We start from the raw sequence: 23,577 nt of genomic DNA on the forward strand, positions 1-23,577 counted from the left end.
GTTTCTCCACGGCCACCAGCCTCATGACCTGCCTGCTCTCTGATCTCCCGTTACATCCACTACCCCCCACGGCCGTTACCTATGTTACTACGTAATGCTAATGTGCATTTTGCAATGTTGCGTGGCAACGTAAAGGAAGACAGTTGTGGTGTCTTGGTGACAGTGGCATTCTTGGGGCCAAACGAAAGTCGTCCAACTCAGCTACTTTTCTTCCTATCTGATCTCAGAGAAGTTATGACTCTCAGTGTGCTCATTAGTAGAACTGGTGGGCTGGTTTTGATAGTTTTGAGTATCAAATAAGATAACACCATTGATATGCTCTGTGAACCGCAGGATGGTGCACCTGTATGAAGACTGATCAGTACCTTCATCTTCTTCGTTCTCGCCATTATTTCCAGCAGGAGCATTACATTGCTGCTTCACCTCCCACGCATGCCGGTGTTCTCTTCCCAGCCGGACTGTGAGCCTCCGTAGTGTGGGACCCCACCCCCCCTTCTGCACCTAGCACAGGGCTACTTTCACAGCTGGTATCCCATGAATGTTTCTTTTTTCCTTTGTTTTGTTTTTGCTTTAGCTGTACTTTTTTTTAAGTTCGTATTTTAATTTCAATTAGTCGACCTACAGTGTTGTATTCATTCCAGGCATACAATAGAGCAATTCAGCACTTCCCTACATCACCCAGTGCTCATCACAAGTGCACGCCTTGATCCCCATCACCTATTTCACCCATCGCCCCACCGCCTCCCCTCTGGTAACCATCTGTTCGTTCTCTATCGTTCAAGAGTCTGTTTCATGGATTCTCTCTCTCTCTCTTCCCTGTGGTCATTTGTTTTGTTTCTTAAATTCCACATATGAGTGAAATCATATAGTGTATATTATGACTGACTTATTTCACTTACCATTATACTCGCCAGCTCCATCCATGTTGTTGCAATTGGCAAGACTTCACTCTTTTGTCTGGCTGAATGATGCCCTGTTGTATATACCCACCACATCTTCTTTATCCACTCATCTGTCCATGGACACTTGGGCTGCTTCCATATCTTGGCTATCGTAAATAATGCTGCTATAAACATAGGGGTGCAGGTATCCCTTTGAATTCGCGTTTTTGTATTCTTTGGGTAAATGCCCAGGAGTGTGATTGCTGGATCATAAGGTAGTTCTATTTTTAACATTTTGACAAACCTCCATACTGCTTCCCACAGTGGCTGCACCAGTTTGCATTCCCACCAACAGTGCAAGGGGGTTCCCCCTTTCTTGACATCCTCACCAACACCTGTTGTTTCTTGTCTTGCTGATGTTAGCCATTCTGACAGGTGCGAGGTGATATCTCATTGTAGTTTTGATTTGTATTTCCCTGATGATGAGTGATGCTGAGCATTATTTCATGTGTCTGTTGGCCATCTGGATGTCTTCTTTGGAGAAATGTCTGTTTATGTCTTCTCATTTTTTTTTAATTGGATTATTTGTGGTTTTGGATGTTGAGTTTATAAGTTCTTTATATATTTTGGGTACTAGCCCTTTATCAGATCGATCATTTGCAAAGATATTTTAGTCTTGTTGATGGTTTCCTTCACTGTGCAGAAGGTTTTACTTGGATGAAGTCCCAAGACTTCATTTTTGCTTTTGTTTCCCTTGCTTTAGGAGACAGAGAAAAAAAAAAAAAAAAGTTGCGATGGACAATGTCAAAGAGATTACTGCCTGTGTTCTCCTTGAGGATTTTTATCATTTCAGGTCCAATATTTAGGTCTCTCATCCATTTTGAATTTATTTTTGTGTATGGTGAAAGAAAGTGGTCCAATTTCACTCTTCTGCATGTTGCTGTCCAGTTTTCCCAACATCATTTGTTGAAGAGACCGTCTTTTTCCCATTGAATATTCTTTCTCGCTTTTCCCAGGATTAATTAACCATATAGTTGTGGTTTTTTATTTCTGGATTTTCTATTCTGTTCTGTTGATCTATGTGTCTCTTTTTGTGCCAGTGTCATACCCTTTTGATTGCCACCGTTGCGTAACAGAACTTGAAGTCTAGAATTGTGATGCCTCCAGCTTCGCTTTGCTTTTTCAAGATTGTTCTAGCTACTCAGAGTCTTTTGGGGTTCCATACAAATTTTAGAATCGTTTGTTCTAGCTCTGTGAAGAATGCTCTTGGTATTTTGATAGGAATTGCATTAAATGTGTAGATTGCTTTGGGTAGCGTAGCATGTTCTTCAAATCCATGAGCATGGACTGTCTCTCCATTTTTTGTGTGTCTTCTTTAATCCATGACTGTTTCTTAATCAACTGGTAAGTTCAGGGAAAAAATAATAATAAGTCAAAGGGAGAAGGTTGTATTCAACAACGATGTCTTCAGAGATCCTGTTTTCTTACGTCCTCTGTCTAAAACAGAAAAGAAAAAAAAGGAAAGCAAGGATATTGTAAAAGACAGCAACCTCCCTACTTGACAAGGATGGTCTCAGACATTTTGTGCCATGGTCCCAGATAGCACCAGGGCACTTTCCACCCCACGGTCTCAGCCAGCCTTCAAGAGAGTCCTGGGAAAGGAGGTGGGAAACACAGGTGCATTAGCATCCCATTCTACAGCCGAACAAAATGAGGCCCAGCAAGGCCAAGGGTCTCACTCACTCCGAGGTGGAACAGTGAGTCATGGAAAAAAGCCCAGCCTGTGAAGCAGGCTGCTGACTCTCGGCCCTGGGTCTTTTTAGGAGGACGCTCATCCCACCGGAAGAGAATTTCCTACCACCAGTTAAGAGGGAGATTTTATAAGCATTACTCAGTTTACTCCTCATGCTGTCCTTGAAACGACCTGTCATCGTTCCCCTTTTATACATGAGGAAACTGAAGCTCTAAGAGGTGAAATGGCCTGCCTAAGGTCACAGAGAGGAGGTGGAACCAGGCTCCCATTTCCCAGTACCTGCTGAGCACATTTTGAGCACGTGGGCTGAGCCTGGTGCTGGGGTGTGAATCTCTCCCCCTGCTCTCTGGTTCCCCCATTCACAGGAAGCTTGGGTCAACCACATCCTGCCACGTCCTTGCAGACAAGACAACGATCCCCACCACGACCATTCTCTGTTCCACCACAGCCCAGCCCAGCCTGGCGAAGGCAGACAGACTTCCTTTATTCTGTCGGTAACCACTGAATGTCAGAGCTAGCTGAGGTCTAATTCTATGCTCCTTGAAGCGCCCTCCTTCAGAATCCTCCGGGGGCACTTGTTAATAGTCCAGAATCCCCGAGCCGTCCCTAGAATCGAACACAATGGCTCCAAAGGAGAGATCTAGGAATCTGCATTTTTTAACAGGCACACTTAGTCATTTGATGAGCATTCAAGTTTGAGAAACCACTGGTCTCACCATTTAAAAGAGGCAAACTGGTTCCCAGAGGGGAGAAGTGACGTCACCTCCCTCCCTACCCGTACAGATCTCTTACCTCTTTGACATGCTTGTTGAATCTGCTGAAAGAGACCACCGAATGCTATTGGGTCCAACTTTGCCATTAGGGAAGCCATGAGGGATCCATGACACCCAGCTCCACATAAGCGAAGGGAATGACGCTTGTGGAGAGTGAGAAAGACATCTGGAGACCCTCCAGAAGCACTCCCTGCATTCAGGGCTAAATGCACCACAGGCAGACGATCGGAAGTCGCCTTCTTAGAGTGATCTGGAACTGGCCTTCAGTCCAAGGGTATGAACACTTCATCCCGGAAGTGGGCAAACGACTGCCTGCAGGTCAGATCTGGCCCCCGCCTGTTTTTGTAAAGTTTTATTGGAAGGTAGCCACATCCCACTTGTGGATGTGTTGTTTATGGCCGCTTTTGTGCCACCGTGGCAGGTAGAGCCTAAAACATTTGCTCTCTGGTCATTTACTAAAAAGGTTTGCCAACCCCTGAGTTAGCCCATCCATCAAGCAGTGAAGCTTCATTCCTGAGGGTATTCCAGAAGGTCTCTGGTTCTCCCACTTCTGTACCCAGAGCACCTGGCAGCACTGTGCTTGGCACATCGTGGGTACTAAAAAAAAAATTGTTGAATGAATGAACCATCACAATAGGTTATTTTAATTCCCATTATACAAATGAAAAAAACCACAGCTTTTAGAAGAGTTAAGTATACAGTCAAAGGTCTCTGAGTTAGAAAGTGCTAGAATTAGAAGTCGTCTCGATCCACAGTACAGCATTTTCCTACCAACTCGAAGAAGGGATCAGGTAGAATCTTGAGAGAAATCTGTATGAACGGAGTCAATGGTAGATCTTTTACAAGAAGGGCTGGGTCGTGGGGTTGGGAGAGATGGTAAGGAAAGAATAGAGGCTCATCTGAAGGGATAAGATGACCCTGTCCTGCTGGGAAAATGGATATCTTGAGATTATAGTAAGCGAATTTATCCTACAGCGTGAGCCTCTCTCTGGACCCGCTTTCTTCTTAACTGAACAGAGATTTTTCACCTGTAGGTGAAGGAGGGCCCATCAAGGAGCACAGTAAGGGGAGATGAAATGAGTCAAGCATGCTTACCAGAATACAATTCAAAATGAGCCAGGCTACAGACTCAGGCATACTGAGTCACGGGGGCATTCACAGAAAGCCTGCATAGCCACCTAGCCACGGGTCTGTGGTGACGTGCCCACCCCAGGGAGGGCCTCTCCTAATGACCACAAAGCCTCTCCCAATTCAGAGGTTCTCTACAGGACTAGCCCTCTTGAACCCGAGAAGATCCAGCTTTCTCGGGGTCACTTGGCCCAAATAGTCACAGAGAGTGGGCAGTCACTTGTGTTAGCTTATTAGATGCCTCTGTTATCTTCCCCCCAAGAAGCCACACCCACGAAGTGCCATCGCCGATGTCCAGTCTGTTTCTTTAAAGCGGAGCGAGGACATAAAGCTGAGCGCCAAAGACTCCACTTTCACAGGTTTTGGGTTTTGTTTTGTTTTGTTTTTTTCCCTTTCACCTTTACTGTATCTCACTTCCATTTAATTCACCAGAGCGCTGTTGGGTTACCGCATGCATTGATTCTCTCCAAAGCACTCCACTTCGCTTGCAAAGAAACAACTCTAATTTTTTGCACTCGTACTTTATTGCATTATGGAATAATTATTGCATTATTGAACTCGAGTGACGGGTACAGATTGAGAATGAACACACGTAGCACTTGAGAAGCGCACCCCAGCTCAGAATGAGCCCGGGAAGATCAGAGGGTTCCCTGCTAGCTTCAAGGGTTGGTTGAGTCCTGGGCGCGGGGTACAGCGCTTGCTGAGGGGCATGGACAGCCTCCGGCCACCTAATTGAAGGTTGGTGAAGAGGGTTCTGCTATTTAAGCACATATGTTGCAGCCCATTGTCACGTGCAGAGCGCTGCCCTGCGGAAGCCTCATGAGCCTCTGAGGCAGGCAGAGGAGGCTTTCGCACCTAGTGAGGATCGGGGACAGCAAGGGACTTTCTCAAGAATAAACGCCAAGTAACCATCTCCTTTGTGTCTGTGCTGCCGGAGCCCAGGACAGAGGGGACCCGTGGAAGAGAAATGCATGGTTTATGGGACAGAAGTGATACAGCTGGGCTCCAAACCCAGAGGATCCCCTCTGAGATTGCGAGTTCCTCCCGCTCACCAACAAAGCCAGTGGGAAGCGTGCTCCATGCCTGGCTCGGGTACCAAAGACACAGCCCCCCTGCTTCTCACCCGTTCAGAGCTTCCTGCTTCCTAATTCTTAACTCCTCTCCCCACCTTCCCCCGGCGCCAGGGGAAAAAGGCTGAATCCTCTCTCTCCTTAGGTGTCACTGTTAGACTCTTCTGCAACAAGGCCTGGAAAGGAACAACCCAGCGCGTGGGGGTCGAGGCCAAGGTCCTTCGGAGGGAGGGGGAGGGTGCTCCCCCCCCACCCTGTGTCACCTTCACCTCGACCCCCATCTCTCACTTCCGACTCCAAGACGTCCCACACTTACGCAAAACATCCTGGCCTGACTCCCCGCGAGCTCTAGGGGAAACCCGAAACCTCAGAGTGAAATTATAAGGGGCTGATTTGCCCCGGGGAAATTAGACACAAACAAGCCCGGGGTGAACCGCTGGGCCAGAGCTGTTTCTCTGGATTAGTCACAGGGTTACCCACTCATGAAGGCCCCTCCCCCGCCCCCCCCCCCCCCAGCCCCAGTTAATCTGGAAGGCTGGCCTGGTTACAAGCATGGCCAGATGAACAGGAGGTGAAGAGGGGGAGCAGGGGGGAGGCACATTCGCCCAAGAAACCACAGCGCCCTTCTGCCTGGGTGGGGCTTCTGTTCTCTTAACTTGCCACTAAACTGCTCTAAACTGCCTGTCAGCACCCCTGCTTCCTGCCGGTGCTATTAGGAGGTCTTTTCAAGTTTAATAGGACGGGGAAGGTCCCCCAGCCCCAGCTCTACTCCCAGAGAGGGCAGCAATGTTCCCGTGGTTCATTTCTCCGCAAATAGCTACCAAAGCCTGTTTCCCGCCACGTACGTGATAACCATGGAGCTGAGGGTCATTAAGGCAAAGACGTCAAATAGCACACTCACCTCACCGAGGGTGGGGGCTTCTGTTTATGTGGGTCGTTGCTGTATCTTCGAGGATGGCATGTCAGTCAGTAGAGGCGCTCGGGAAGTAGACATTGAATGAATGAAGGACGTCTGGGCCTGGGTGGCTCCGACGGTTAAGCATCTGACTCTTGATCTGGGCTCAGGTCACGATCTCACGGTTGGTGGGATCGAGCCCCGCCTCTGGCTCCGCGCTGACAGTGCAGAGCCTGCTCGGGATTCTCTTTCTCTTCCTCTCTCTCTCTGCCCCTCCCCCACTTGCTCTCTCTCTCTCTCTCTCTCTCTCTCTCAACAATAAATTAAAAAAAAAAAAAAGAAGAAGAAGAATTAAACATACCCCAGGCACCAGGAGAACGTACCCTGGGATATCTAATCGCCTTTGGGTCCTGGGAAGGCTTCTCAGCAGAAAGGATGACCCGGTTAAGATCCAAGGGGTTAAGTAGGAAGCAGCTAAAGGAGAAAGGGGTGGTATGGGGAAGAGCAGTCCAGGCAGAGGGAACAGCATGGTTGAAGGTCTGGAGGCGGGAGGGAGCACAGCTCACGAGTTGCTGGCTGAGGCAGCGGGAGGATGGTTGGCAAGGGAGGGCTGAGTCAAGGTGACTCTTCAGAGGACAGCCGAGCCAGGCTCGTGGGCTGAGGAGAAGACTCCAGCTTCTTCCTCCCTTCGGGTGAGGCGTCCCTCAGTCGCGATCAGCAGGAAGCGATGTGGTCAGACTTGTACTGGCATCATGAGTGCAAAAGCCTCCAGTTTGGGAGCGTTCAGGTGTACGTGACCACGAGGGGAGGACGAATTCACCTCAGCCGCGGCTGAAGTTTAAACTGATGTGTTTCCAATCTACTACAGGTTGACCTTCACGTCGTTCCGTAACGTATTTCACTTAACAGACGCCAGTATTGCGTCACCACGCGTCAGGTGCCGTTCTATGTGCTTCTCGCTTCGGAAACATCCGCTCGCTCCGTCCTCACGGTGACCTTGTGACTTGAGCGCCGTGATCATTATCCTGTTTGAAAGAAGAGGCGACCGGGGCGGGGCGTTCACGCCTGGATGGCAGAAGGCAGCACCAGACGGCTCCAGAAGTTTCCATTGCCCGGTGAGGGGTCTGGGAGGAAGCGGGCTCAGGAGCTGCGGGCGGGGAGGCTCAGGAAGCAGATGGGGCTTGATGGAGAGTCAGTCAGCTGTCAGGGGAGCCACAGTGCCAGCCACCGTTAAGGTGGGGCCTGGACAGCAGGATGAGAGGGAGCGAGGTATCCAGGCCACGACTGCCGTCCACGCTCTTAGGGATCCCTTCTCTTTTTTCACCACAGGATTATCTTCTTTGTGGATCCGGGTCTGCCTCTTCCCCGGTTGACTCCCTCCTTTTAGCAGAACACTCCCTGTTGTGGCATCCTGAGACGGGAAAGATGGAAAGCAAATGTGGAAGAAATCTGTGTTTTAAAAACGCCCTTAGAGCCTCTGATAGATTGTGATTTGGCTGGACATAAACTCTACATTGCAAATCAGTATTTTGGTCAGAATGTTGAAAACATTGCTTCTTTGGCTTCTAGTTTTCAGTGTTGCTGCTGGAAAGCCCACACTTGGTTAATAGTTTGGCTGGGTATAGAATTCTAGGGTGTAAATCAGCTTCCAGAACCGAGTGTTGAGAAATCCAGTGCCATCCTATAACCTGATCCCTTACGCATGTCTTGTTTTTATTTTTGTTTTTCAGTTTTTCCTTTCTGGAAGCTTTCAATATCTTCCCTTTATCCATGGTATTGTGAAATTTCACAATAATTTGCCTTGATGTGGGTCTTTTCATCATTGGCTGTGTTGAGCATGTGGTGAATTCAGTCAAGGAAACTCATGATTTCAGTTCCGAGAATTTTTATTTTTGTGTTATTTCCTTAAATATTGCCTCCCCTGTGTTTTCTCCGTTTTCCTCTCTTTGGAACTCTGACTATTTGGATGCTGGATATCCTAGATATACCCTCCAATTTTCTTATCTTTCCTCTCTTCAATCTGGTTATCTCTTGGTTTTACTTTCTGAGAGTTCTCCTCATGTTCCAAATGTTGTGTTATTTAACATGTTTTTTGGTCTGTTAATGTTACTTTTCAAGAACCCTATTTTATTCTTGGTTTGATTCCCCCCTTTGCTTTTTCCATTGTTTTTTTAAATGCAAAAGTCTTCTCTACTCGCTGATGATATGACACATAATTTTTTGAAGTCCATTCACATTCATGGATCACTAGGGGTGCCTGGCTGGCTCGGTCCGTAGAGCACGCCAGTCTTGATCTCAGGGTCATGGGTTCAAGCCTCATGTTGGGCACTGAGATTACTTTTAAAAACGTAAAATTCTCGGGGTGCCTGGGTGGCGCAGTCGGTTAAGCGTCCGACTTCAGCCAGGTCACGATCTCGCGGTCCGTGAGTTCGAGCCCCGCGTCGGGCTCTGGGCTGATGGCTCAGAGCCTGGAGCCTGCTTCCGATTCTGTGTCTCCCTCTTTCTCTGCCCCTCCCCCGTTCATGCTCTGTCTCTCTCTGTCCCAAAAATAAATAAATGTTGAAAAAAAAAATCTTTAAAAAAAAAAAAACGTAAAATTCTCAAAAATAAAATGAGTCACCAAATATCAGGTGAAAATCTCTGTGAGGTTGAATGGGGCTTATCAGTCGGTGACATTCACTCCAAGGTAATTATGTGGGGAACTAAGCATTTCATTGAGGGACTCCCCCTCCCCCCGCCAACCATCGGGAATATCCCCATTATGTAGATGGGAAAATTGAGTGAATAAGTGAGTCACCCACGCTCACGCTGCAAACTGGGGTAGCTGAAATTCAAACCCAGGGCTTCTCCCTCCAGAAGCAGTGTTCTGCACCACGGGGCCACACTGCCTTGCAGAGCAGCATCAGCTGACCCATATTAAGTGCTTTCTGTACCCCAGGCCCTGCCCTAAGCCCCTGAAAACCCTCAATCAATTTAATTCTCCCAACAGCCCTTTGAAGTAGGTGCTATTAGTCGATCCATTATTGACGAGCAATCTGAGACACAGAGAAGCTAGACAAGTCGCCCAAGATCACACAGCTGGTAAGAGTTAGAGGCAGGACCTAATCTTGGCAATCTGGCCCTAGAGCCTTCTTGCTTAGAGTCTGAGTCTCCAATTCCCCCATCTGAACGTGGCAATGTGGTTCCGAACGCATGGAGTTATTTTAAGGATGAAACAAGAGAACACATGTAAGAAATACGTACATGATAGCCCCTCAGCAAATGTTATTTTCATTAAAAACCCTTCCCCCTCTCTGGGGCTTTTCATTTCTTTAAAACCAGAAGCTACAGTTTGGGACTCCCCGAGGCTTTTCTTGGCTGTGAACTTCATGGTTCCAAGAGCTGGGCTGCAGTGTTGGGGGGAGTGCCTAACTCAGAGGGGCGATGGGGAGGGGGTGGGGGTGGGGGTGGCAGTGGGAGGCATTAAGACCTCCGGGGATAGAGGAAGGAAAGAATCAGGAGGTGGGAGCCAGTGCAACATATTCTGGACTGTTCCATTCCCCCACTTGGGCCCAGAGCATCACTTCTGTGTTCCCAAATAGCTGTGAAGTTCAAATAACAGACTCCAACTGACACATAAAAAGGAACACATGTAACCACTTACAGGCCAATTAATATCGGGGCGGGGAGAGAGCCACGGGGCGGGAGGCCACTGGGGTTGAAGTGAACAGAATGAGGGCCGCGCTTCCGGCCCTCCGGCTGAAATGGGCTATTATGTGTCATCAGGAAACTTAAGAAGGGGGGAAAAAACAACCTCTGATCAAAGTCCCTTTTGTCAACTTCTAACAGATTAATAGATGACAGATTTTGCACTTAGAGCTCTACTGCAAGGTCAAGGGCAGTGAAATGGGGCTTGTTGGGACTTTTTTCTTCTTTGGTTCAGCTGCGGGGCTGCAGTACTCATCATTCTGACAACTTGGCTGCCTGAAACGGCTCTAAGAAGGTTTGCCTTCCCTGGGGTTTATGTCGGGGAGTGGGGGGGAGGAGGCCCCTCCTTAGTACCCACAATGACTTTCCTTGCTCAGCCCCCTGCTAGGAGACCTCTTTCTCTGCAGCCCCAACCTGATCGCGCCATTGCCCGCAATACCCCAACTATAGCCGCATGGCAGCCCTCGACGGACCACAGAAGGAAGACACTTCTAATCTTGGTGTCTAAGTCCCTGGTGACTTGGCCCCACCCCCATCTCCCCAGTGCACTTGTATCGGTCACACCGGATCACTTGTGGTTCCCCAGACCCCCTTACCTTTTTGCCTCCACATCTTGGCCTCCTCTGCTATCCTTTCTGTTCTTCCTTGATGTCCTACTAATCCGTCAAGGCTGTGCCAGCGTCAGCCCCTTTGGGAAGCCCTCTCTGGCCCTCTGCCCTGCTCTCCCAGCCCAAGGAGAGACCCTATCCCCTGTGACCCCAGACCCTTCAAATATGCAGCCTTTGGCATGTTGCCTTGCCATAGGGCCACTATCTGCTCATGGGTCCGACATATCCACTTGGCCGTCTGCAGAGACCAGGGTACTGCCTGGCACGGGGCAGGTGCTCCCCGTTACATAGACGTGGGTACACGCAGGGTGATTCACCAAGGTGTGAGGGCTCGTGGAGGAAGACCCCAAGGTCACCCGAATAATTCCCACCCTGGCAGAATCTGTGACTTGCTTCTACCCAACAGTCTATGGCAAAGGACAGCACTTCCGTGATTAGGTTATGTTATAAGGCCAGGATGATGGGCTTTCAACCACATGATTATGGAGCTTTATATAAAACTCCAGACCTGAGTGAGCATGTCTCCTCACTGGCCTGATGAAGGTATCAGCCGTGTCGAGAAAGTCCATGTGGCCAGAAACTGGGTGGGGGGGGGGGGGCTGGCTTCTAGGATCTAAGGGTCCTAGGCCTCCAGCTCACAGGCAGCAAAAAGCCAGGGACCTTGGTCATACGGACACAAGGAAATGACTTTGGCCACAACCCGAGCGAGCCTGGAAGTGCATCTTTCCCCAGTTGAGCCTCCTGATGAGACTGCAGCCCAGCCTAGACCTTGGTTGCAGTTTTGTGAGCTCTTGTGCAGAGGACCCAGCTGAGCCACAACTGGTCTCCGGATCAATGGAGGCTGTGAGGTGATAAATGGGTGTGTTGTTTTAAGTTGCTCCATTTGTGCTAAACTGTTACTTGGCAGTGTACAAACTGATGCAGAAATCATTCCTAAAGTATGCATTCTTTTGGGTATTGAAGACCCAAATAGTGCAGGGGAGAGTCCTGTTAAGTGTTACTCCTATCAGTTGTAAGTTCTTACATTGGCAAGAAACTTTTGCCACCCATTTCATAGAAGATTCCAGAACAAGGGTCTGAAAAAGGAACATGGGTCAGGCCTTGGGAGAGCCACATAGGAAGATGAGAAACCATAGTTGGACAGGGAACGGGGAGAGCCCTGGATCTGAAATCCGGTTCCGAGTTCCAGGCTCTGCGGTTGATTTGCAACCAGACTTCGAACAAGGCAGCCCCGCGCCCCCACCCCTGGCCCCGGGGCCTCTGTGAGCTCATCCACAACCCACGCTATAAACTCTCCACCTCCCTTGGCTTTGGCATTCTGAACCAACGATGGTTCTGTTTTACCAAAGAACTCTATATTTTAGAGTATGTTCAATCTTGCGCTGTTCACTCGTGCAGAATACTTCCACTTTCCATAATTTTAGGATTGCTTACCATGAAAGATGCATATTTACTAACCTCATTTCAAGAGAGAGAGAGAGAGAGAGAGAGAGAGAGAGAGAGAGAGAGAATGAATTAGTGGAGAGAACAGAAAGCTATGCCAGAATCCCAGGCTAAAGTAGACGTCTACTGGCCTAGTTTCCTTCACCCCATATTTCCAATAGGGAATATATTCCATGTGCTTAGGGTGGTGCTAAGTTGGGCCCCCTTCCCACCTACAGGGAGGGTCACCATGGCCCAGATTTAACCAGTCAGAGTACCCCCAAGTCTCTGGCCCCTGTATTAGTTCAAAAACGAGCCTATCTGCCAAGCAGGATTTGCCGACAGGGCTGGTGGAAAAGATTCTTTCTGCTGGCGTTGCTAACCTCGTAGGATGTGATTTTGCGGGCAGTTTAAGGTATGGGACTGCCTTGTAGAAAAGCCTATCTACAAGGGAGCCCTGGTAACATGAAGCCCTTGAACCCAGCCATCTCTGAAGCCATCTGCACTTACTTAACCTGATCAATTATCTTTTTATTTGAAGGTGTCTGGGCTGGGTTTCTGCCACTTGTAACCCAAAGAATCTTAACTAATGGCGATAGTTATTTCAACTGGGCGTATAATATCGCCCGAGGTCTCTGGAAAGGCAAAGCAAAAAGTGAACCACACAACTCTCGTGCTCTGACATCACAAACCCCAATGCACCATGAAAGAGCGCCTTTCCTCAAGGGCTCGGGCCGTTTTCTCATGGTCTTTTGCACTGGTGGCCCGGAGCGACATCTTCCACAGCTGTTTTGGAAATGACGCAGAAACATTCCTCATGTGGCAGGCTGCCTCTTGGACTGAACCTTGACAAAAGACCAGCAACAGAAACCAAGCGTCAGTCAGCGTGCGTGAGGACCTCCTACGTCTTTACCCAGAGAGGCAAACGGGCCACGGGGCTTGGGGTCTGGCCATTAATTGCCCCTGGCCTCCTCCGGAGCACCTCCAAGTGCCGCTCTGAAGTTCGACTAACCCGTCATCTCTTTGGTTGGAAGGTTGGTGTTTCCTTGCGAGACCACAAAGCCATATTACATTCAAAGTTAAATAAACAAACGTTCGAGTCTGTGTTTTATTGGTTCCATACCATCTGCCATCTGGTTTGGGGGAGCAAGGAAAACTGTGGTTTTGTTGGTTTTGTGTGTGTGTGCGCGTGTGTGTGCGTGCGTGCGTGTTGTTGTTGTTGTTGGGTTTTGTTGTGTTTTTTTTTTTTTCTTTTCCCTGTGAAAAATTCTCTAAGGTTGAACACTGACAGCAGTCCGGGCTGGTTAAAAGCCACCTAGTTCCCCACATCTTAACTCTCAGCTAAATGTTGGAGGCTGGTCTGGGTCCCCATCTGCTAAGCAGACTGTTGTGTGAAAATGGATCTATACATATGCAGAGCTCCACAGCCTGGCTTCCAAGATCTAAAGAATTGTTATGAGTGAACCACAAGAAGTGCTTATTTAATGTTGACAAGCTGCACCCAGACCAAAGGCTAGAGCGGGGCATATGGAAAAGGAACAGAGAAAACCTGGTGTCTGAACAGCCCGGGCTGTCAGGAAAGGCAGCTACGCCTTCAAGACCCTGGGTTGCTAGAGACTTCGAACTTGTAATGACTTGAAGGAGAAAATAAGCCCCAGACACTGGGTGGGAAATATGCCCCAGCCTGCCTGGAATCTTTAATCTGGAAATTGCGATGGCTCTTGGGGGGTTGGGGCACATTCCACGGTGGGCGTGGGGCGAGGGCCGACGTCTCTGAGCCTCCTGTTGGCCCAGCTGTTTTTAGCCAGCAGAGCCTGGAGCTGCTTGAAAAGAGTGGGGATATCCCCAGGGGAGGGGGTGGGGGGGGGATGGGGACAACAAATATCAAGCTAAGGGAGGTACCCTCAGAGCATCAATTTCCACGCCTCTTACACCAGGTCTTTGGCATCCTTGTCTAGAAAACGAAGACGGACTCGGGCATGGGTCACAAATGCACGTGCCCCGGGGCCAGGAAGGTAATGAAACTGAGCGAATGGCTGGGTGGGGACCAAGGCAAAGAGGATTGGGGCCAAAGGGTGGCGGGGACTGAACCAGCTCCAGCGATGGTGGTCACGCGGGGACTCGGCCCCGCGTGGCCAGATTTCCCAGGTTCTCAAGAAAGGCCAGATTTTTTTTTTTAACGTGAAAACGCCCAGCGTTTCAATGCCAGCAACAATTACAGCTCCTGAAAGAAAATCCCAGCAAATAAAAGCCGTCTCCAGCCCACATAAAGCCCACAGGTGTCCAGTGGGTGACCTCCGTGGGAAAAACTCAAGGAGACAGTCTTGGAAAAGCCTGGAACAAAGACCACATCTTCCCTTGATGAAGGGCAGAAAGGCTAGTCCGGGCACATCGATCCTTCCCTTGTCTACACGGGCCTCGGACGACATGGAGGTATCTCCAAGGCACTGACTCCTCCAGGCTCGGTCCACAGGAGCTGGGAAGGGTCCTCCCTAAGAGGTCCTCCCTTACTAATCCTGAGCCCCAGGGGTGGTGGTGAAATTCCGGTGCTAGGTCACCCATCCTTGCTGGCCCTTAGTGACACAGGCTCTGCCCGGCCACTCCAACCCTGAGCTTCCCCGGTCTCTTTGCTTTGCAACTCACCGCCGGGAAAGCGATGCGTACATCTGATGCTCCTGTGACATACATTCCCAGGTCCCCACAGTCTGGTCCCTTCCCAGCCACCTTTTGATAGTATCACAAGTCAGCAAGCCGGGAACCTGCACAAAGTGAAACACGGCCATTTCATCTCCGGCCAGATGTCACCTCTCTTGGCACAAGGCAAGAGTCCTGACTGCCTCGGCAGCCAAAGGACTTTTAGCCTATTTCTTTTTCTGGGATTTGTTGTTGTTGTCGTTGTTGTTGTTGTTGTTGTGTGTTCTTTCTAATGGAGGTGTGAAAAAGTCCTAGGTTCAGTTTAAGTCCCTGATAAACACAACTCAGATTTTTTTTTTTTCCGGCGTCAAAATCTGCATATTTGTATTTTGAACAATGTAGGCGAAACAATGCAAATTCTTCCATGTCGTTTCCTCTTTTGGCCTAATGAATATCATTGGTTCAGTATGAAATCTCTACATTCGATGTCCCATGCGTTGAAAGCAAAGGTATAGTAAATCTTGATAAGCTATTTAAAAAAAAAAAAAAATAGGTAGGAGACCTGGTCTCCCATCAGCCGCCATCTTGCTATGGGGTCTTGCTGAGTCATTCACTCTGAGCCTCACTGGCCTCAACTGCCATAGGGACAAGAGGGCATACAACCCCACCCCCACCCCCGCTCTACATTCCTGCGGAGAGAGCATGTGGGGCAGGGAAAGGGTGAGAACATTTCGAGGAGGGAGGCAAGCATGGTAAGAATTCCCATCGCCAAAACATCACAGGCACACAGCCTCTGTGCTACCTAGGCACAAAACCACCCAGACTGGGAGTCCGCTTCTAGAAACAAGGCTGGGCTCTGAGCTCGTGGGGGCAGCGGGTAGGTCCTGCTATGGCTAGGTCCCAGGGCCTCGCACAACACGTGTGCAGAGTCTGGAGAAGTCACTGCGAAATTCTCGCAGGTGAGAATCTGCTGGAAGGGACTGACCTGGCATTTCACAACTTTTCCAACCCCCCGCCCCCGGAGGCTTGATTGCCCTGTGAGGTAGGATGGGGCCAGGCGTTGCTGTTCTCCAAATAGAACCGGCAAATGGAGGCTTGGCGAGGTGAGGTGAGCTTGGCAGAGCTGGGCTGGGGGAGCACCACACTAGATCCCAAGTCTCTCTGAGCAGGGACTCTCGGTGACTCTCGAACCTTTATGGGGGCACACGGTCTGGAAGCGAGGGTGCTGTCCGAAAGACCTAGAGACAAAGGAGATTTTTAACTAGCTGATTTGGTGTCGAATCAGACCCAGACTTACGCCAGATTCGAACATGGAGGTAACATGAGGCAGCAAAGATTTCAGCAAATCTAGGGGAGGCAAAATTAACATGAGGGGAGTTCTATCGCTTGCATGGTTTTATTTTCTATGGTTTCTATTATTTGATTTTCCAGGGGCAATACCCCACCCCACTTTCACCCGTCTGCGGGCTGCAGCCCATTAGCACTCACTGCGGTCTACCCAGGTACACGAGTATCTGGCTGGGTCCCAGAACATCTCAGCACGTCGGGCTGAGGTCTGAGCGTCCTGGGCTCCTGGGATGGACACAAACCCTGCGGCCAGCAAAAGGCAGGTAGCGAACACGCACGCACACAGCCTCACCCCCAAAGACAGGAAACCACATTCGGTCTGGGCTGGCCCCAAGCTGAGGAAGAAACTTCGAAGACGTAACTTCCAGATCTGCTTCACCTACTGGAAGAGGCGTCCCTGGACGCCAGCTTTCAAGGATCCCTGGATGCCGAGGCCCTTGGCCCCTGGTGCGTGAAGATGTCCAGGCTGCTGCCCAGAATTGAATGCCGGGCCATTTCCTACACTTTCATCTGCCCCATCAAATCCAGCTGAGTGTCTGGGACAATCCCCGCCCATTTCCTGGGCTCCTTTCCGCCCCCATTCCCCCCCTCTCCCCTCCCCGGAGGTTCTGTAACCTCCTCTAAGTGCTGTACCCTTTCATCTAGTTAGACACCCCCTCGGGAGCGAAGGTTAAATTACAAGGCTCAGACCTACTTTTCAGCGAACGTCCCACAAAACCTTTGGTTGACGACCAACAGTGGGACCTCTTTAGGTAGAAGGCTTTTTCTGTCTTTGAAGCTACTACCCCACCCCTTCCCGCTCCCCTACTCTCCCAGAAGGAAAGGCAGGAGTCTTGGATCCTGGGGTCATGGGCCCTTTGGGTTAGGCACTGAGCCCAAAGTCACGGAGCCCTCTTCGGTCTGCTCCACACTCCCTTGGGCGGGGGCTTACGCAGCCTCTACTTGGCCATCTCCGGCCACAGGGAGCTCACTACCTCTCAGAGAATCTTCTTACAACTCAAGCAACAGTGAGCATCAGGACGTACTTCCTCAAAAAAGCTGGCATCTGCTTCTCTGCTCATGAGGACCCACCGGAAAAGACAAATGGCTCCTCGAAGCCACAGCTACACCTGGCAGCAGGGGGCAACAATTTCCAGTCTTAGACTGACTGTCATCTCTGTGTGCGCTTGGGTTAGTCGTTTCCATCCTTTCTGGCCTCCGTGTCTCATCTCTAAAACGGGGAAGGCCTTTTCAGTATATGGGCTTTTGTCCGGGCGGGGGCCGCCTTAGACTCAAGGACTCAAAGAAGCCAGCACCACGGAAACCATGGACAGAGCCTGCATTTCCTGGCTCCTCAGCTGTTGTGCTATTTCCACCCTTGGAGACAAGAGAGCATCGCAAGGATATGAGGAGGGGTACTACGCACAGCTAAAGTAGGAATGACGAGACGGTGTCCAAAACACTTCCGTGGAAAGAGAGAGCTTGTAGCACGAAGGTGACACAGCAGGACACAAAGACCTTGAGCTGAGACACAAGAGACAAGGACCCCCGCATCGCGGCTCAGTCATCAACTAGCTAGCTGGCCCTGGGCATGTCGCTTGACCTCCCCAGTCCTTGATTTCTTCCTCTGCTAATGGGAGACATTGGAATGGCTGATCTGCGCCTTAATAAGTCAGAGAATCGATACGAAACATAGAGGTGGGCCCCCAAAATAGCTTGGAGTTTGATCAGTTTTAGTAAAGCTATCCACAAGGCTGGTGGCAATGGCATCATACAAATACCAATGAAGCTCTAAGAAGGGGGGGGGGGGTGGGTACATGTCTGTCATGGTGAAAGCTTGGTGTCTGACCAGAGGAGGCCCTTCCTATAGAGGAGAAGGTTCAAGGGCTCAGGTGGCAGAAACAAAGGCTCGACTCTGGGTCTAGGCTCCACCATTGCTAACTAGGGCTGTAAGCATGGCTTGGCCCTCCCAGCCATGGTTCCCTTGTCCTGAACACAAGGGCCATCCCTCCTACGGCATGGAGTTGGCATGAGGCTCAACAGGACCAGGTGCCTGGCACACAGTAGGCGCCGTGCAGGCTACAGAGGTTGTAGCTGGCTATACACATGCCTGCAGGAGAGGAATAAGCCTTAGTAAAATCCAGAATCTTCTTTAATTCTTTAGCAGTCTCCAAGGACCTTGATCCTGTATCTGACTCAGAAATACTTCTCTTTCTCTGTCTCTGTTTCTGTGTGTCTCTCTCTGTCTCTGTCTCTCACTCTTAGACACACACACACACACACACACACACACACGATAAAAGAAAGAGAAAACCACAGTCAGCCTGGGGTGTTCCCAGGCATAGGAAAAACATGTGTGGCACAAGTACCCAATGCAATAAATCAAACTGTGGGATCCAAATCTGAGCCGGGGTCCAACCTCCAGCTCCAGCTGCATCAGAGGGTGGGCCGTACTCTCTGTTCCTACAGCCAGCACTGCCCGGAGCTTCTGGCCCACTCTTCTGGCCACTCCTGAGGTAGTTGACCCCTTCTAGGGAGCTCAAGAGTGCCCGGAGTGGGAGGGAGAGAGAAGTGGGCTGGTGGCCATGGGGATGTTTGGCTTAGCTGAGCCAAGGAGATGGCTATAAAGCCTGGCTGTGGCAAACTGCCCTGATTGCCAGAGTGTTAACGTTGGAAGGGACTGCAGAAAGACACGGAGGTGTGCACACAGGAGCCCCGGGGTGGGGGGTGGAGACTCAGACTCTAGATATGCCTCAGCCTCTAATTGCTGGATGATTCCGGGCAAGTTTTATCATAGCCAGGCAAGTTTTATCCCAGAAAATGAGGGCCTTAGGTTACTAGATATCCTCCAAGAGCCTTTTCTGCAGTGAGATTTTGCTGAATTCCTCTGATGCCATTTAGCTAGTCAGCTTCTCACTGGGCTTCAATTCATTTCAAGAAAGCAGTTACTAAATGTTGATTGCATGCCAGGGGCTTGTGCTGAGCGCTGGTTGGGCCAAGAAGAAAAGACAGGGTTCCTGTTTTGCTGCTGCCAAGGAGCTCACAGTCTTATGAAGGCAAGCCTATCTTTAATCAAATAAATATAATTCAAGACAACACATAAGGTAGCAGCGATCCCCTTTCCTGGGGGGGCTACAGAAGGTTCCATAAAGGAAAGGGATACCTGAGTGAAAGTTTGAGAGATAAGTAAGAACTTTCCAAAATACCGAAGGCAGAGGGTACGACAGAAACCAAATCCAAGGGGGAGTGTCAATGGATACGACTATTCATCCGTGAAGCTGTAGCATGGAGAGGGATGGAAAGGCATGAAACTAGAAAGACTAGCGGGAGACAGAGTGTGGAAGGGCATGTATGAGAGCCAAAGAATTAGTTCTTTATCCTATGGGTAATGGGGAGCCATCGAAGATTTCCTGGCAGGGGAGTGACAAAACCAGATCTGCATTTTAGGCCATTCATTTGGCAGGAACATAGAGCCTCTGGATCAGCAAACAATAGTCCATGAGCCAAATGTGGTCCGCAGTTTATTTTCATATGGCCTGTGAGCTACAGATATTTTTTTTTTACTACAACTTTACTGAGGAATGATGTGCATACCATATAATTCACTTATTTATAATATACAACTTAATGGCTTTTAGCATACTCAGAGTCCTTTACTCGGTCAATGCAATGCAGTTGCAACCTTTACTCGGTCAATGTCAGAATACTTTCATCTCTTCAAAAAGAAACCCTATATCCTTTAGCTATCACCCGCCCCATTTCCCCATCTCACCTCAGCCCTACTTTCTGTCTCTATAGATTTGCCTATTCTGGATATTTCCTATAAATGGAAGCTACAACATATGGCCCTTTGTGTCTGGCATCTTTCGCTTAGTATAATGTTTTCGTGGCTAAGTAATATTCCATTGAATGGACATACCACATTTTGTTTCTCCATTCATTAGTTGGTGGACATTGGGTTGTTTCCACCAAAGAAGAGCATAGACATATGTGGCTCACACAGCCTAAATACTCCATCTTTTCACAGACTTGAACACCCTGCATAGCAAGACTGGAAGTCAGAAGTCCAGGTCAGGGATTCCAACAGTCCTCAAGTGACATCTGATGGCGGCTTCAACTAGAGGGAAGGATGCCATATTGAGTGGTAAAATCAACCGGACTTGATTGGATGCTTCGGTGAAGGAGAGAACTATTGAGGAAAATTCATTTACCATAAGAGAAGCTGAACTTCAGACAGAGAGGGCAGGCCACAGTGAAATCATGGCTGATGGCAAAGCTAAGCTAAGAATCCAGCTCTCCTCTTGAGTACAACCCATGGACTCGTGAGATTTCGGGAAAGCAGACTAAGCTGGTGGCCGTGACCTCGCTATACGACGCTTTCGCCATATGGCTAATCAGCCAAAAACGTGTATCCTGCACTGGCACGTTGTCTCAACAAGAGCTGACAGTGTCTCCTGGAGCCTCCTGGAGTGTGAATGTCTCACGTGTCCCTCCAAACACCTTTGCAGGCTTCTCTTGATCCAGCCCCTTCCTTCTAACTAAAGAGGTAGGTTGCTCCTCTGCGGTCTTCCTCAATCCCTCCAGTCCTGCCCCCAAAGCTGTGAGCTCGGGCACAAAGCAGAAGTGGCTGTGGTGTCCCTACCAAGTTTGCCTGGGAGACTGCAAAGCTACAGGGTGCCAGGCCCGGGATGCGGAATGAACCGAGACAAGGAGTTTTATCTGCAGCACTTGTCTCTGGTAACTGCGCCCTCCGATCTCTTTCAACTCCGCTGGATCTCAAAAGAATCCAAACTCTACCTTGGCAGAGAGGGTTCTCTCCTACCGTGCCTCAACATACCTCTCCAGCCACGCCCTCTCCCATGTCTCTGTGCCTCTGCTCTCTGCTTGTCTCATACTCTGTTCCCCAAACTTACCGTGCTCCTTTCCTGCCTCTGCGCTCTCCATGTGCTCCTCCTGCCCCTACCATCGTCCTCCCCCACTCCCTTCTCCGCCCAGAAAACTCCTGCTTATCCTTCAAAACCCATTCAAATATTCTTCCTCCAGGAAGTCTCTCCCTCCAGCTCTTGTTCATTGGATTGGCCACACTGAATTGTGCGTCTTTCTCCTCCGCTAGACCTTGCCTTTTGTCTACGTCCTGGGAGCTTACGGGAGAGATTGGCCCATAGTCTGTACCCTCTAAATATTTGCTGAATGCATAAGAGAGGGAGCGAGCGAGCGAGCCGGCAAACATTCTTTCCCCTCATCCTTCAATTTCAAGGGGAATTGCATTCTTGAAACCCCTCTGGATCTTTCAGAGGAAGCCACTCTCAGCCTCACTGCTTTCCCTTCTATTGATCCTGGGATTTATGGCGCTATTGTTTCCTTTTATTAGGCTGTAATGGCCTCCGTTAAAACATGTTACATGGAAATAGGCTAATTAAGTGTGTCAAATAAGTCACCATCCCACAGAGTGGCCGGCCCTCCCCGGGCAGTGCTGTGGTGACTCACAGTGGAGGGAAGCAGGCAGGGCACAGGGACAGCGTGTCCTCAACCCTGTTCCTCAGAGCAGTGGAGGCCCACACGTCAGAGGCTCACGGCTTTGCTCCAGGGGCCTCATGGAGTCATGTCCACCTGCATGAGTTGGAGTTGACAGCTCCCACGTTGGGAAACTTGCTTCCTGTTCCTCTGCCTGTTCCTAGTCTGGGTCCACACAGGAAGGGGGAAAGAGTTCAGGTCTCCAGTCCAGGGAAACTTCTAGTAGCAGGCCTGATGATCAACTTTGGTGGGAAACCTGTTTTACCCGCCTCTGTTTCCCATCCAGCAACACTTCCCAAATCCATGCTTGTTCGCAGGAAGCCTGGTCAGCAGGAGGCACCCCAGCTCTTGGGTGAGAGGTGAGGGTCTGCCTTTTGAGGAATTTCCAACAGGTCCTTAGGTTAATGAAGACCGGACTCCCAGACAACGGTGTTTGCTCTTTTAGACAAGGATCTCATCCTGGGCTCTTCTTGTGCATGAGGGAACGGAGTATTTGATCAGATTCTCATGAGGAAGAGTCCCTTGAGGATAGGGACATTAGCTCACACGAACAATTTTCAGTTTTGCTCCCCCCGTGGGAAAAGCCTCCTCAGCTGCTTGAATCCACTCTTCAAGGCCCAGGCAAGCCCGCAGTCTTCTCCTCCCTTGAACTTCTAAAGACGAACCGCCTTCAGGAGCATGTCTCAAAATACTAACCCTGTAGGCTAATAGGAGGGCTCTGCATGCCGAGAAGCTTGGAGAACATCGTGTGAACAGAGTTACACAGACTTATTTATGCAGGACCTCTCGGAGCTCTCCACATGTCAACGTGCATTACGAATCTTCAAGGAAAGTGTGGCAGGACCCAACTGTTTCCTACCCCTCCCCAATGTTAGAATTGTATATCCCTGCCCTTTGCTGTGCCATTTAGCAGTTCTTCCCACTAAACCAGGCTGTGTACAGTTCTAGGGTCCTCACTGGTGTTCAGTTTGGCCACGTGACTTCTTTGACCAATGGAAAATGAGCAGAAGTGGGGTGTCTCAGAGCTGAACCGGTAACAGACATGGCAAGTGTCTGCTCATCTTCTCTCCCATTTTTGTCATTGCCACGAAAAGAGCACAGCCCTTCTCCCAGAACGCAGCTGGTGAAGAGCCTGAACACCAACCTATCATCTGAGACCGAGCGGCTCCCCCCAACCCCTTCCCGCCAAAGAATGACAAAGTAGCATCGAGCTGGTTTGTTACTTAGCGGTAACTGACTGTATTGGTTTCTCATTGAGGCCGTAACAAACTACCACAAACTGAGTGGCTTAGAGCGGCGTGCATTCATTCCCTTACAGTTCCAAAATCTGGTCTCACTGGGGTGAACTCAAGGTATTGACAGGGCCGGTTCCTTCTGGAGACTCCAGGGGAGAACCCGTTGCCTTGTCTTCTGCAGCTTCCAGTGGCCACCTGTATTCATTGGTTCAGGGCTCCTCTCTCTGTCTTCAAAGTGCCTCACTCCAATCATGATATTTCTTACTCCTCATTTTGACCTTCCTGCCTCCTTCTCATAGGGACCCTAGCGATGACATTGGGCCCATGTGAATTATCCAGAATAATCTTCCCACCTCAATATGCTTAATTCAATCACATCTGCAAAGTCCTTGTTGCCATATAAGGCAGCATTTATAGGTTCTGGAGATTAAGATGGAAATGTATTTGGGGTCCATGATACAACTTGCTACACTGGCTGATACAAAAAAGGATAAACATATGTAGGGGTTCTTGGGGCACCTAGGTGACTCAGTCAGTGAAGCGTCCGACTTCAACTCAGGTCATGATCTCATGGCTCGTGAGCTTGAGCCCCGCATCGGGCTCTGTGCCGACAGCTCAGAGGCTGGAACCTGCTTCGGATTCTGTGTCTCC

The 23,577-nt window shown here is 49.7% G+C and overlaps 1 long non-coding RNA gene across 1 annotated transcript; it reads left to right on the forward strand.

The window, feature by feature from the left end:
• Window positions 1-6,781: 6,781 nt before the first annotated feature.
• LOC122468466 lies at window positions 6,782-13,323 on the forward strand. The gene is made up of 2 exons (XR_006293251.1): window positions 6,782-7,615; window positions 12,759-13,323. It is a non-coding gene; the product is annotated as an uncharacterized LOC122468466 (long non-coding RNA).
• The last annotated feature ends 10,254 nt before the right edge of the window (window positions 13,324-23,577 follow it).

This window comes from Prionailurus bengalensis, chromosome B3 (genome assembly GCF_016509475.1).
Source record: "Prionailurus bengalensis isolate Pbe53 chromosome B3, Fcat_Pben_1.1_paternal_pri, whole genome shotgun sequence".
Taxonomy (NCBI): domain Eukaryota; kingdom Metazoa; phylum Chordata; class Mammalia; order Carnivora; family Felidae; genus Prionailurus; species Prionailurus bengalensis.